The sequence below is a fragment of the Sylvia atricapilla genome, chromosome 7 (assembly GCF_009819655.1).
Source record: "Sylvia atricapilla isolate bSylAtr1 chromosome 7, bSylAtr1.pri, whole genome shotgun sequence".
NCBI classification, from domain to species: domain Eukaryota; kingdom Metazoa; phylum Chordata; class Aves; order Passeriformes; family Sylviidae; genus Sylvia; species Sylvia atricapilla.
In genome coordinates, this window is record NC_089146.1 from 34,986,580 (window position 1) to 35,002,892 (window position 16,313).

Here is a 16,313-nt window from a genome sequence, read left to right on the forward strand (position 1 = left end):
AGTTTTGAAAACCTTATCCTATATAATACAAATCATTGATGGCTCCAAATTAGGAGGAATTCAAAACATACAATTTTTACAGTTCATGGTAAAAAAAATTACGCTATATGTAATATTTGCGTGAACTGCATTTCTTTTTTTTTTCTATCATCACATCAAGTTCTCTCACTTGGGAGACAGAGACACTGTTCTTCCCACATGAAGCAGTTTGTCCCCAGCACAGGATAGGGCTCTCCTGCCTGTTCCCTTCCACCTGCTGACACATACCAGAACCCTCCTTTATGGTTATGTGACTTTCATCTCTGTCCAATTCATGAGACCACTTCTGTGCAAGAAGCAGCCTCAGAGGCATCACAGCTCTGGAAAAATCCCCCAGTGAGAAAGCACTGTGGTGGTTGTAAGCAATTTGAGAAAGAAGGAAGAGCCTGGAGTTTGTTGCTTACTCTTGTATCTCAAACTTAATTAAATTTGAAACATGGCAAAAATTAGGACACAAACAAATAATTAAAACATTAATCATAAATGAATTCACAGCTTAAAAATATAAAGTCCTTGGCATGGATTTCATGTGAGTAGCTGAAAGTCTGTTATTTCCTGTAGCACCTACTCTTCTGGCAAATTCAGTACAGGTTGCCTGATGAATTCAGAAGTTACTGGAAAAGAAAGGGGAGAAGAGAAGGAATGGCACTGACGCACCCTATATCACAACCAGCTTGTTTCCTTAAACAACTCAGGCTTAGAGCAGTTTTAGAGGCACAGAAGTTATGCTGAATTGTCAAAGATACAACCAAATTTATTAATTCTCAGTGTGAGGAAAACTAATTTTCCCCACCAAAACTATAAAACACAATCTCATTTCATTGCTGACTACCGTTAGTTTGAACATACGTTGATTTTTTTGGCAAAGGCAGCAGAGTGATAAATAAATATATATCTGAACGGCCAAATACAGTCACCTCTTCCTATTTAGCTGCAGATCCCAGCAGTCACTTGGGTCTGCCACTCTTTCACAGACAGACATGAAGCCAAGTCTACCTGAAGTAGAGGTAAAGCCTAATAGTTAACAGACATACTTCATTATCTTAACACCTCCCCTCTCTGCTGCAATCACATGAATCCAGGCTTTAATTGAAAAGGAGAAAAAGAGAAATCAAATATGTTGCTAATTGTGTCTTGAAAGAAAGATTCCTTTCATTCCCAAAACTTGTACCCTTGTTAGACCTACCATGTACTGGAAGGACAGTGTGAACCATGCCATCATTTCAGGGCAAGCAGAGTAAAAAATGATTAGCAGACATCTAATAACACCATGAATTCCAAACTCATCAAGCCTCTCAAACAGAGAATTCTGTCCCCTTTTCATCTAACAAACACATCATATTATCAGAAGGATTATTACCTGCATTCAAAACTATAATAAATTATAGTTTATTACTATAATAAACTTACTTTTATTATAGTAAAATACCAGGTGTTGCTTCAGAGGGCTTCACCAAAGCAGTCTGGGAATCTTGGCTGTGGATCTCAGTGGTGAGCCGTAGATCTTCCAATCCATCCTATCTGCTTCAGTCCAATGGACAGACTTCCAAGTGCAATTTTCCTGATTGTAGTAGCATTCTGCAATCTAGACAGAGCTGCGGGGAGAAAAGAAAAGAGAATTTGAGTTCATGTGGTTTAAGTTTCCAACAGTTCTTGGCTAAGAAGAGGCTAAACATGGCCCAGAGAGGCTGTGGTCTCCCCATCCCTGGAAGTGCTCAAGACCAGCCCTGGATTGTGGCTTGGAGCAACCTGGTCTAGTGGAAGGTGTCCATGCCCATGGCAGGGGGCTGGAATTGGATGATATTTAAGGTCATTTCCAACCAAACCATTCTGTGATCGTGTAAAGAAGATTCATCCAAATACTGCCCAATACTACAGCACACAAATATTTGTCCCAAATACCTCCCTTGGTCTAGCAACATCTGTGAAGACAACCCACACGTGAGAAAAAGGAAAAACCAGGAGATCCCACAATCATGGACCCCCAGAGAGTGACCGACAGTCCAAACCCTCTGCACAAACCAGAGAACATGAGGCTCTTCTTTTGCAACAGCAAAAAATTTCTCCTTTTAACAGAATTTCTTCTATTTCACTTTGTGCCCCTAAGCCCACTCATCTCAAGGCTTGAGCTCTCCTAGCTCTCCTCTGCCTCCCCTTCTATCACCCCCAAATTCTCACAGTGGGGTTTCCCAACCTGTTTTCTGTCCTCAACTACAGTTTTCATGTGATGACTGAACTATGTGACTAACTGCAGATGTGTTTCTCCAGCATTCTTTGCATCATCTGAAAAATAAAGCAGCAAAAATATTAAATCACCACTGAAATTGCTGACCTCGTGGGCCATGAACACACTGGGGAACCACAAGGTGTAGGCCTTTCTCATCTCATTCAAAGTTACACTTTGAGCAACAGGACATTTTTAATCTTTTCTGTCTCAGCTACATACAGCCTAAGTTTCAATATCAAAATACTGCATCGCAAAGATTTAATGCTCCAAAAGAAATTAGTTAAATATAGCAATAAAGGCCAGACACACAAGCCTATTTAAAAACAAAAAATCAGCTTTGTCTCACAAATCCTTCTATCACAAAACCATAGTGACCAGCATTTATTTTTATTTTTAGCTTTTAAGCTTTCACTGATGGAAGTCCAAGTTAACCTTTACTTTATTTTGTCCTGGGCTAAATCCACTGTGACATCCTTTTTGCCCTTTTAAATACAGAAATTTCTTGGAAGGCTTCCAATACTTTGAAATAAACACATTTACAAGATATGCAACAATTAACATGAGTGGCTCTAGAGGCTCCTGAGACAGCTCTGAAGTCCCTATGATGTGATGTCCAGATATGTTTATATAACTTTTTTTTATTTAATAGTTAATTTCAGAAATCACTCCTTTACCATCTTTAGCAAAGTGGGTGTGAGCTTTCTACTCCAAACAAAAAATGATATGGGAAAACAGAAAAAATATGAAAAAAAGCAAAATGGCATTAAAAAGGCAAAAAAAATTGCATTAAAATAGTGCAAGTTTATGCTTAATGATGTCTAAAGAGCAAGCTGACTTTGAGACATACTGGAAATGACCATTTCACCCTGTAGCTGCTTGTGCTGGAGCCAGGGGACAACTGCACACAAAGATCAGAAGATTGTGATGTTTATGCACCTACAAGCTGACATCTGTCCACTTCTCAATCACAAGTCTCACTACATGTTTCTACTTTCTACTTATTTCTCAAAATTACAAGGCTTATTATGATTTTACTTCAATTTTCACAGAAGAACTTGAGATTCTCAACAGCATCACAAATAGCAAATTTGTGAGTATTTCCAGTCCAAGCTTCCAAACAGATACAGCAGATACAGGATGAGAGGATGTTTTTCAAAACAAATAGAAATTGGAAAAGTCCGAGGTCCTTTACTGTTGGTTATTATGGGAACAAATTAAAATAGTTCCTCAATCACCTGTAATTATCTTCTAAAGTTTCTGGAAGTCAGAAAAGCTCACAAAAACAATGAAGTGCTGGAACCCTAAAATGTTTAGCAATTGAACTATAAATTTGATTCCTTTTTTATTACCTTGTTTAATGTATAATTAAATCAGGAATGATTCAAAAAAGTTTCATCCAACCTGAAAACAACAGATGAACAATTCAAAGGACCCTTCTAGATAAAATTATATATTTATTTTATTATTGCAACCACAGTAAGATTAACACAGTATGGAATGGAAACGAGTAGATAAAAAGATGCTTCCACATCAGTGAAGCAGCACACGGGTCCCAGACTGTTTGTTCCATGCTGAACCTCAATAAGGAATAAAAATATTCAATAATAACTCTAACTAAAGTCCAAATAACAGTCCCAATTACCCACACAAGCTCTTGTGCAAAGGGACATTGCTCATCCTAATGTTTTAAAACACACGGATTTAAAAAATTATCTAGGAAGTAGTCAAATACTAATTTTCTTTAATAGCACTGCTGCTCTTCAGCCAACTGGCAGAAACATTAAATCCCCAAACTTTTTATCATTTTTACAACATGTAGAAGTTATTTTTTTATATTTCATGACTTTAAGAAGTACAACTAAACAGAGCACTACTGCAATTTTCTAATTATATTTTCGCAAGTTTTTAATGTCATAATTTAAATTATGAACTCTTTATTTCAAGCTGATTAATTAGAATATGCTCCATTTGGGGAACAAGAGTTCAATATCCCACTATCAATTAAACAAAATACACTCCTTCAGCTTGAGATTAAAAACCAGAATGCAGCCAAAAAGTTTCTTCCTTGTATCTGTCAGATCACAAAAGCATCCAATACAGCAGGATAAGGTTGCCAGAAAACCCTAACACTATCAAAACTATATTATTTAGTGCAGTCGCTTAGCTCTGAAGCTGCACCAGAAATGACATCCAAGCTTTGGACACTAAGCCTTTTTGCCAATGAATTTCTTGTAAAGTCAACAATTATAATTTATTCTGATCCTTTGTGTCATCATATTAGTAGTTATTTTTCTGCAATCCCAGAGCAGCAACAAATAACGCCATAGAAGAGGACTGATATAATTACAGGCTGAAAAAGATAGGCCAGCACCCTTATACTGAAAACTACCCTCTGTGGCTCCTTCATACCCCATATGTTGCTAATAAAACTGTTTGAATCATACCTAGGAGACAGTTTTACTGATATTGTATCAGGTCCCTGGGTTCTTTGTATGAGATACGATGTCACCAGCACTATAACTATGCAAATTCCATGATACAGGATCCCTGGACACAATATTACATACCTAATTCGCAGTATGAAACTGGGCATTAACAATAATTCCAGTGTTATATAAATGAAACCACTATGTTTATTGAAAAGCTCGCCAACACAACAACGAAATCAAATTTAAAAAGCAATAAAGAGCAACTGACGTGCTCATAGTAAAGATGACAACATTGGTATTTTTCCCCAAACAATGTAAATTTTGCTTTGTGTCCATGTGACAGTGCTATACAGAAACTTTTGGCAGTGACACTAAGCAAATGCAATCCCATCAACAATATTAATAAATGACCTTAAATAGAAACCTACAGAGTCCCACTTTTGGAAACAATCATGTGATGTTCAGTAAGAAATCACTGTATTCACATATAAGTGGGATTCTCAGCTTCTGCTACTAATCATGGAGTAAACAACAAAGACTAAGAACTGCAGCAGTAAGAAACCAACAGCTTGGAAATTTCAACACACATCGTGCTGAAGCACCTCAGAGGAATCATCTTGGGGTCAGAAAACACCTGAGCTCCAGTCCTGCACCAGATCTCTGTGTGACCTCAGGCAAACAAGGCTTCATCCCAGCTGCCATCGGGTGAAATGGGGCACCTCATCTTTTCCTGCTTAACTCTGCAGCCTCTGCTTTATGCACACCACATACACCCACAAAAGGGCAGGTCACAGATCTAAAAATCAGAGTTGGAAGAGACAAGTGTGCAGTGAGAAACCTAACAGCACAGGCAGCTTGGTGCACATTCCTCTTATCCACATTTTCAGTGATCTCTTCCCTCCTACTATTAATTTATAGATTTGCTGCAGGTGAAGAGTGCTAGAGCTTGTAAAGAGTCTATTTTTGATAGAAATCAGAAGAAAGGTAACAGGCTGGCATGATAAAGTGAGTCTGGTAAAGAGTCAGACTGAGGAGATAAAAGATGCTATTTTGCCAAGGTACCCAGAGAATTAATAAATCAGATCATTTTATAAGGTAAATTGTACAGTAAATTTGTATTGTAAATTGTCTAATACATATGGGAAAAGCCACAGCTCACTTCTCCCTGGTAATATTTTTAATGGCTTCAAACACAGCTAGAAAACAAATGACACACAGCACAAGCAGCTAAGGAGTCTCTCTCTGAGAAGCTCCAACTTCAAATAACTGATGGAAGAAAAACAGAGTTGCAACCAGGCACTTGGAAAGGAAGATAAAGAACTGATTGATTCCTGTCACTTGTGTGCCTCCACTACAGTGGCAGCAGCTTAACCAGTAGCTTCTCAAGTTTTCCACCAGTCTCTGTGCAATACAAAAGCCATAACAGTTTTATTCTGTTTAAAAATCAATAAATAGCAGCTTAGGTGACATCTGACAAGGCAGAAAGCTCGCACTTCTTCCCATCAACATTCTGCCCTCTGGTATTGCTGCTACATTTTATCATCACGCAGTTCAGAGAGAATTATATACCTAAAGTTTGAAAAAAAACAACTCTCTCCTTCCCAAATATGGCCCAAAGCTGTTATGAAGCAACTTATTTTTAGCAAAAGCACTTATGCAGATCCTTAATTTTAATTAATAGTCTCACTGACTTCAACATTTGCACAGCAAGACAACTCCACGCTTCAATTAAAGACTGCACAGAAATGCTGTGCTGATTCATGGCCAAAAGCATGACAGGAACATCATTATATAAAATGCTCATAAAATTTAAAGGAAAAAAATATAACAGGATCCTCACCTTTAAACAGAACATTAGACACCCTCTAAAACTCACAGCTTGAGAAGAACTTGCAGGTTGCTGAATTGGTGAATGCTAGGGATGAGATATAGTCAGTGAAATTATTTCAGAGTGGGCAAAAGCATTTTGGGGAAGTATCTTAAGTGGAGATTACAGCAGGCCCAGGTCGCCAGCCTTGGCATCTGCCACGACTGGGCTTTCAAGACTGGAAGATTCTTTACCAGGAAAGTGGAGCCAGCTGCACTTTTACTTCTGATCTTTTCCCATTGTTGACACAGCAAATACATGGGTTTCTAACAATAACCATTTAATAATATCCAGGTCAGTTCAATCAGATATTATACTGGGCATCTTCAGCAGGCATTCACTTCCAGGGAAGAGTCACTGAGTCACAGTTCTGCATATCACAATATACCTGTAATAAATCTAATTTTGAAATAATACTATACTTAAGAAACACAAGCTCTATTTTCACTGTCTATGTAATATCATAAAGTAAGCTTTACTTTTCAGGCAGAATCCTTAAAGAGAATTGACCATAGCTTTTTATTAAAATATTCTGGTCCTTTTTATAAGCAGAACTGTGGTACCTGATGGCCTGTAACTCACAACCACTATCTAAGAATTTTTGAAGTGTAAAAAAAAAAAAAAAAAAATAAAACAGACATGCAGAACAAAACAGCCCAGACGACAGAATTCAAGTAATAAATAGATAGAAAAGAACAGGTAGAAAATAAACACCTGAGCATTTTCCTACAGGAGCAATTTCTTCCCAGGACATCCACTTCTCTCCAGCTCAGCACCAGCCTTGCCAGCCTGCCCACACATGAGCTAAAATAAAGCCCAGCCAGACCTGCCTTGGCTCTGCAGAGCAGCAGCTTGTGCATTTCCCCAACCGTTTCACACCTAATTTACAGAGTACATTTATCCATCCCTGTATCACCGAGATCTAACCTGGGGAGTGACTAGAATCAGAATCACTTAATTGATTAACACTTAAGTGAGATGCAGAAAGCAAACAGAACACACTAGAAGACTTTCTGAAAATGCATTATTTTTATTCCGACTCCATTAAGCAGTCCGGCTCTTTTGAAGGATTAATGAAAGAACTATCAAGAAATAATACAGAAGAGGAATGCTGAGTCTCAGGGAACATGCCAACACATGATGAAGTGCAGACACCTTTCTGGTAGTTAATGAGTCAAGCCAGGATGTTCAGAGAACTACAGGGACATCTGAACTTGCCCACTTGATCAGTTACAGTTTATTTGATTTTTATGAAATAGCACTTTGATAATTCCTCCCTGGATCACAGACTGTAGTACTTAAAAGTCATTCTCACAAAACTCACAGCATATTTTTTCACACAGAAAAGTCTACTGAACATCCAGAACTGAAAATATTCACCTTTAAATTAATCCAAAAAGCAGTCAATGAGCATGTATACACCTAAGAATTATTTCCACAAACCTTGTGAAGTAGACAGTGTTTAATTTACAACTGCTATTTTTTAAGCAGGAACCGAAGACAAGCCCAGGAACAGTAGGAGTAAATAAGTTTCTAAACAAACAATTTACAGAGATGCTTTTTAACAGGACCAGACAAAACCTTCCTTAAAGTTGCATTTACAAGCCCAAGCTGACCTCAGGCACCCCAGTGAGTATGGATGAGAACCTACATGGATACTGACCTTAATAATACTAGAGAGGCAGATTTTGCATAGGGGAGCATTGCTCTTGAACAAATGTTTTCCAATGTATTAGGCATAGAGAAGCTTTTTTTCTGCATCAAGAACCATACGTCACATTCCTTAAACTGTTTTTCTTGACCAAATACACTGTGGACAACCTACAGAGGATGCCCCTCGGTGCTCCTCTTTGAGGTTCCCATCTGTAGCTTCCATTAGTGAAAATACATGGATTTTTTTTACCCCCCCCCTTCAAAAATCAGTCGCGTGCAAAAAAAATATTCTAAGTGATTAGAGACCATCCACACTAAAGTTCTGATGGGAGTTTTTTACTGATTAAAGTAAGTGCCACAGAGCCCATACTAATGCAAAGACAGGGAGAGCTGAGGATGACAAGCAGCAGGAATGGCTGTGTAAGATGCATGAGAATCCAGGAACAAATCCAGTGACAAGTCCAATTTAACACCAAATGAAAAAAAACCCCACTAATTCCACACTTACTAGGTCTTCCTAGATTTAGTTACACGTATAGAATATAAAGAGGAAATGAGAAATATTTAACTCTGTATCCCAACACCACTCTCAGGTGAGAGACTTCCTCGTTACCTTGAAACATCTGCAGGTCCTCTCACAACAGAGAGAACTTTAAGGTCATAATTCCAGGCAGAATCACTGTCAGCCAAGCACAGGACTTGTATCATACCACAGTCCAGACATTTTCTCCACATACTCCTGGACCTTTTCACCACTCAGGAATCAATAGGCCAAGGGAAGAGAGCTGGTCTACAAAAATACTAACAGTCCACATCTCAAAACCCTAACTGTAAATCATCTCCCTGTATCATAATGAAATGAACCAAAAGTTTAGTAAGACTGGACACACTTAATTCTTTGTACTCCACAGATTAAAGAACAATTAAGAGGCTGGAAGCTGAAAAGTGGCTTAAGCTGAAGTTACATAATTGTGTGGACAAAACTCATTTGGCCACAGGAAGGCATTTACATATTTAATATATTTCAAATAGGTTTATATTGGTCTAAAAATAGCATCTTGAATAGATTATTATTGCAGTAAAACACTTTATACCTGAGTAATAAGATCATCAAATGTAAAAAAATCCACATGCAGAAAGTGCAGGCTCTCCACCATTTCCCTCTCTGCCTCAAACTCCAAGCTGCAGAACTTTAGACCCCCACACTCAATTAAATCAAATTCAGATTATAATTTTCTAATGCTTTACAGTTAAATACAACACTGCCCAACGCTTGGTGGGTTACAATCCTGAGCAATTCAAGTGATAATCACAATGATGGATGTGTAATCTAATGCCCATTTGCCTTGGTTTATGCAAACCATCACATGTAAATCACTGGGAAGGATCATATTTTTCCTGATCTGAATCAGTGCTTGGTCTGAACTTAGGCATTCCATTTTTAGTTTTTAGCATTAAGCAGAATCAGTCTTCACACGTAGTGGAAGATGCCTGGGGCTGCACAGTCCTCTGCAATCTCAGCAACTGGCCCTCTCATTCCCTGTGATAGTTATGCTGAAAAAAATAAGATCAACCAAATTTCCAACTGCCCTTCCAACTGTGGGAGAAACAGATCAGCCTGTTCTTTACTTCTGAAGAAAAGGTCCCAAAAAGGTCAGCCTTTCACATGAAATACAGATCATTAACACTGATACACAACTGTTTTGATGCTCATTTTTTGTCTGGATAACTGGGATTTGATTGTATCTATTTCAGGATGCACTATACTTTATATATACACGGTCTTTAAGGTCTCTTCCAAACCATTCTATGATTTTAAAAATGCCCCAACCCTTTCATGTATTACTCCTTGGCTGGAAATAAAACTCAATAACACAGAGAAATCATGATTTTTATTGACAACACAGTTTTGTGTACTAGAGAGGCTGAATGAAATCACACCTGCTTTTGTGCAAGCTCTGACATCATGTGAGTTACATGCAAACACAACATGTAACAGAACAACTGACTGCTCATTCCTAAATGTGTCCCAATTCCAATCAGAATAAAACCACAGAACTCTCAAGTATCTGAAAAGACAACTACATTAAATGACGGGAATTCCAAGGGCAAGCACCCACTTGGAGAAGTGCTTTAGCCTGATTTGCATTCACCTTTTTTCAGAGACTAACTGCAGAAACAGCACCCAAACAATTATTATTTGTCACCTTTTAACATGAATGATAATTTCTTAGGCACATTCTTTCATATTCCATTCCCTATTCTTCCAAATAAAAGCTGCCCAAAAATACTTTGCATGAAAAACTAAATGTTCCCAGTGACAACTCTGATCAAGTCATTCTTTCTACATGAACACTGAAAGATGCAACAACAGCAAGAACTACTAGTTATTCTTATAACTTGAAGACTAAACCCTAAATATAGTATGTTTTCAAATCCTCTTTCCTAAAATTCAAGTAATATGTTCATTGCTTTAACTGAAAGCTAGAAAAGTACAACTTGTATTGTGCTGCAGGCCATAAAGGGAATGTTCTTTATTTGAGTCATGGTTGGATGAGGATGAAAAGTAGTTTTTGAAAATTTACAACAGTTTTGACACTAGTGTGTGTTTATCGTTACAAGTTATCCCTCTCTATTTATCAGGCTGACTCCGGACCTTTCACTACCTTCAAAAAGACAATTTTTATCAATTCTTCATGTCCTTATAGCTAACTATAAGGAACTGCATAGAACACACAGAAAATGCCTAGCGGAGAAAGAACACGTGTGAGAGAAGGACCCCAGTGTCTGCTTCACTAAGGCAAGAGACGCTACAGTTTAAAAGTAATATTTAGCAATTAATTTGCCTTTAGCATAACACTCATGTGACATTTTGCTAGCATTTCCCTATCCTCAAAAAATAATCATTCTGCTACATAAAAAATGTTCCCAAGGAAAAGGAACTTACTTAGAATTATTGGAAGCCCTTTCTCTTCTCCACTCTAAACTGACATCACCAAAACTGCTTCCAGTACTTGATATAGAGACCTCTATTTTGCTTGTGAATCCCACGGAAATCTTTATTTCTCTACCCCACACAAAGCTTTCTTCAAAATAAAACTGCTCTTAAATTGATTTCTGGAGAGCATTTGGGAGGCTTGCTTTCATATGAACCAGGTTGTGCTTACCTGCCTGTGGCAGTCATTGTTAGTTTTGTAAACTGAAACACTGGGTTTACAGTTGGAAAAATGAAGTCTCAATTAAGGAGCAATTTCAATACCTAACCTTCTAAATTTTACTTTCTGAAAGATGCATTACCAGCCTTCATGTCAGTCTTTACTGACTGTACCAAGATGAAATTACAAATTTACAACATGACTATACCAGCCTGCAGGAAACATCCCTGACCAGACTCTGCAGGTCTCTGGGAGCCACCACGACTACAATGAATTTTTTGAACAGAACCCTAAAGGGCAAGAAGAGCCTACAACTGATTCTGGAGCTTCCCAAATGATGCAAAAGCATAGGTAGGAATGTAGATACGTCTGTCACCACATGCAACAAAGCCTTGCAGGAACAAACAGAATCTAACCTTTCTGCAAGGCACCACAGTTCCAACTTACAGGTAAGGCATCAGAGACAAGTGACTGCTGCTGCTTTCAAAGACTTGAGATTTAAAGGCTTGGCTAGCAAAAGATTTTCCTCCCCCTTTTTAATCAGATGCTGTTTCCTGTAGGATAACATCAACTTCAGTAATTCTTCAAAGGACTTCAGGGGACACCTGGAAATATTGCAAGATGCTAGACAGCAACACCAGGGCATTAAACACCTACACTTCAGTAAGATCAAACAAGAGGTCCCAGTTTGGACATAAAATTAAGTGTCCCATTAATTTTTGGCATTTGTGTACAAAGACCTTGTGCTTACATGAAAACTCAGCAAATTAAAGCGGATATGAGCTACAGCATTTTTCTACCTATGAGGAAGAATCAAAGAGATGTTTCTGTAACTTCCCACAATTTAAAAGGGGTTCTGTACACCTTCTCTGTGAAATAAGCTGAGTAATAATTACCTCATCACAGCATTTTCCAAGCACTTGTCACTATGCACTGCTAACAAAAGAACCATTAAAACTTTTCCTCTCAAAGCAAGACAGAAGCAACGGCTTAGTCATTTCTTCATATAACAGAAGCTTTCTGAGCAGTTTACCAAAAAATCAAGATATATCATTTCTCAAAGCAAAATAACACATTGCACTTGGAAGATGTGTGCTCTCCATACTGAACAACACCTGTTACATACCTGAAGGGGTTTCTTAAGCAAGCCAAGTCTCCCCAGGTGGTAATTACACTGATCAAATCATCCCCACACATGTTGAAAAAATGGAAAGCAAGAAGTAAAGGTAGTCTTAATAGATCAACAGCTTCTCTGATTTCATGCAGCACATGAAAAGAATGAACATGGAAAATTCTGGCGATACATTAAGGCAATTCTTACACCCAAACAATTTGATAATGTAACATTGCGTACCAAGCCAGTTTTTTTCATAAATAATGATCTAAACAGAATACTAGTCAATTCACCAAAAGATATCAAAGATATCCCTTTATTACAAATGATCCGAGTATCCCCCTTGAGGCTATGGCTATCAGAAAGCATTTAGTTGGCTCTCCAGCCAATAATTTTCGGATCTGTTTTATTATGAAACTGTAACACATTTTCAATAACTTTTAGCTTTGCTATATAGAGCAACAAATAATTTCCCAGAACCCTTTGGAAAATCTGACATGCGAAATGATTCTCTAGTCAACTTGTGTATTATTAAGCTGAAAAAAAAAATCCCCATATATCAGATCATTTGATCACTGGAGAGAATGGCAAAGTATTGGGAGCTTCAGGACAGATGGACGAACTTCAGGTCACATAAAACACCACCAAGGCCGTATTTGAAGAAAAATGTGAAAGTTTGTGAAAGCGCCCCGGGTGAAAATACTTTGTGTTGCTAAGAAACATCCCTGATGATGGATGAATTAAATTGTCTCAGTTAGCACAGTCAACTCCAGGCATCCCTCGTTTATTAGGAGAATGTTTTCTTGTACTGGTAATTTATTTCAACAGCTGCATACAAATAAAAAGCCCTACCTTAAAATGAAACTGAGAATTTCAAACTTGCATAATTAATGCTACAAAAGAGAATAGAGTTTACATCTTGAACAGAATTTAATAACTAACATTTAACAATGTAAACTCTAAAAATTAATATTAATACATCCAGACAACTAAGAACTTATTTTAGGATTGTCTGCAGGGACAAATACTGTTCAACTCCCTAAATTACTCTGTGTACAATCCAGTGAAGTACAAAACTCTTCAAATATTTCTAAGCACTGAACATTATCAATATTCAGTTAATCAAATTTTAAACATCACTGAGAGAAAAGCATATTCATTTGTCACATATTGTTAGGATGACAACAACATAAGAACTATATACAAAAGAAATTATGTAAACCACCTGCTTTAGTCATGTGGACATTGTCCTAATGTTTTGTCTAGTTACTTTTTTAATATCTTACTTACTGTTTCTCCTACAGGACAGATTTGTGAACTCAGAGCAGCAAACCTTTGCTTTTCTGAAGTGTTTGCTGTTGAACTCCCACAGATCATACCTGCTGTGCCCTGTGTTCAGGGAAGTCCTTTCAAAGGTACAGATGGAAGAGAGAAAGACCACCAGCTTCTCTCTTCCCACCAGCTGCACATCAGCCCAGAGGAGCTCACCTGAAAGGAGAAAGAACAGCAAGCACATCCCACCTGGCACAGCCTGACACAACAGAAGAGCAGAAGCACAGCACGTGGGGAGCCCCAATATAAGAACAATCCCAAGGTCAGGAAGTAGCCCATGACTGCTGCTCAGAGGTGAGAGAAAGGGCAAGGCTTCCTTCACAAGCCTAAGAGGAATATGCACAATTTCATGCCACCCAGAAACCAACACAGTTGCTGCACTGAAAACAAACCAAGTGCAAAGACCCATTTTCCAAGAACACAGTTGGCAAGGGGGACAGTCATTAAAGAAAATGAATTTTCATTTGTCTGATGCCAAGGCTTTGGGGTATTTCTTCCTAGTTACTAGACTGTGTTCTAATAGAGATTTCAAGTTAGAAATCCCAAATTTTAGGCATACAGAGCTCAATTTAAGGAAAAAGGTGGGAAACCCTCTATAAACTGTTCTTTGGATCACATCACAGCTTCCAAGTCAGAAATTACCACACACAGTTACAATGCCAGTAATATACTCAGCTAGTCGATACACAGAGGCAGCCACAGAGGCTCTTCATCCCAAATAACCCCACCACGGAGCAGAGTTACCACTGGAGAGCCCGAGGAGAAGTATTTAACAATGATACCAATTTGGCTGTGCTAGAGATGTGTTTCCTGTGGGCCTAATAAGGAAGAGCTTTACAATCTGAGCAGAAGCCTTTCAAAACCTCAGAGGACATGTCTTATCTGCACCACTTCTGCTTCTGGAATCCCAGAAATCCTGAAGACAGAAGGCAGATCAGACTGCAGCTTTCCTAGGCACAGATGTTGCAATCACATCTGCCTTAACTGTAAGCCATAGTCCTTGTGCCTTCCCAACTCTGGCAGCATCTCTTAGCTGCTTTGGTTTTGGAAATACCAGTGCAGAGGATAAAAAAGTGCTTCTGATCACATGAGGTGTAGTAAAGCACCAACATAAAAGAAAAACGTCTGCAGATTACATTCCAAGCAAGTGGCAAGAAAGAAAAGGTTTTGAAGCAGAGGGCATTTTTTACCCTTCTCCCTTGTCTACATGTTTCACAAAATAACACTTCAAGTCTTGAGATCTGATCGATCAAAATTGGTTTTTTTTGTTTGTTTGTTTGTTTTTAATGTGTGGATCTAGCAGCCATGAAGAATGACCATCTGTGAGTCAGACATAGAAGTATAATTAAAGATGATTTTTACACACCACTCAGAGAAACTGAGTCACCCATGGGTACAGATCCACGTAAGCACTCTCCAAGCTTTTTTCAACTCACTAAAAATTCCCTCCCTAAACACCCATAGCTACAAGATGCCAGATTTGATTTGTCCCATTTCAGGCTTCTCAATGCAAGACAGACAGACAGAAAGAACCAAGACCAGCAGTGACTCTAAAGACAATGAGGGAATCAGAGCACAACCCAAATATTCCATGACTCCAGCTCCAAAGGCTGGGTCTGCAACAAGGTACAGGCTGCAGGACTCTGAATATAAAGCTTCCTCTTGGCATTTTCAGTGCAAGTTTATTTAATATTTTCATTTATTACTTGGATGATGAGCAATATATTTGCAAAATTTGGTAGCTACTTGGGAAATGCTGCAAGCATTCTAGGAAACAGAGTTAGAATTGAGAAAACTGGGACTAAGGGATTATCAGCAAAACTGAAACTGGGGTTTTAATACTGGAACACCAAAATTGGAAAATAATTCCAATTTATAATAATACTGATAGGAGCATCATATGAAAAAGATGGTAAGATTTCTTCTGTTCATCACTGATCCTAAGATTGTACATTGCACACATTTCAATACAGATGTAGAAAACAAGCTCAAAATAAAACCTAAGCAATCCGGAAGAGTTTAAAAAAAAGTAAAGAAAGATAAGACAAGTTTCAAAATAAGTTACCAGCAGCTACAAGAATCATGCCCCACTACTGTAATACACACTGCAGAAAAAAAAAAAAAAACCCACAAAAAAACAAACAAAAAAAAACCAAAAACAAACAAACAAAAAAAAAAAAAAACCAAAAACAAGATTAACAGGGAAAAAATTAGAATAGTATTCGTGGAAATAGACTACCTCTAGTGATAGTTAAACATGGGATTAGGTTCTGGAGGGGTTACACAAATCTCCCCTGATCGTTTTGAAGACCTGTAGGAAGAACATGTCAGGAATGACCCGTACATCTCTCTCTGGCTTGACATTGCACTACAGGCTCACACATCCACAGCACAGGGCCTCAGCACAGAGCAGTGACCTCTGGAGATCCCCGTTTTCTTTCCTAAACTTAAAGGCTGCACGAGTTTAGGCTCCTGCCAGGAGACTCAGCAGGTGACA

At 38.2% G+C, this 16,313-nt stretch overlaps 1 long non-coding RNA gene across 1 annotated transcript; it reads right to left on the reverse strand.

Annotated features, from left to right (window-relative positions):
- Positions 1-431: 431 nt before the first annotated feature.
- LOC136363868 (uncharacterized) lies at positions 432-1,632 on the reverse strand. The gene is made up of 2 exons (XR_010744073.1): positions 1,450-1,632; positions 432-653 (listed from the first exon to the last, which is right to left on the reverse strand). It is a non-coding gene; the product is annotated as an uncharacterized lncRNA (long non-coding RNA).
- Between the last annotated feature and the right edge of the window lie 14,681 nt (positions 1,633-16,313).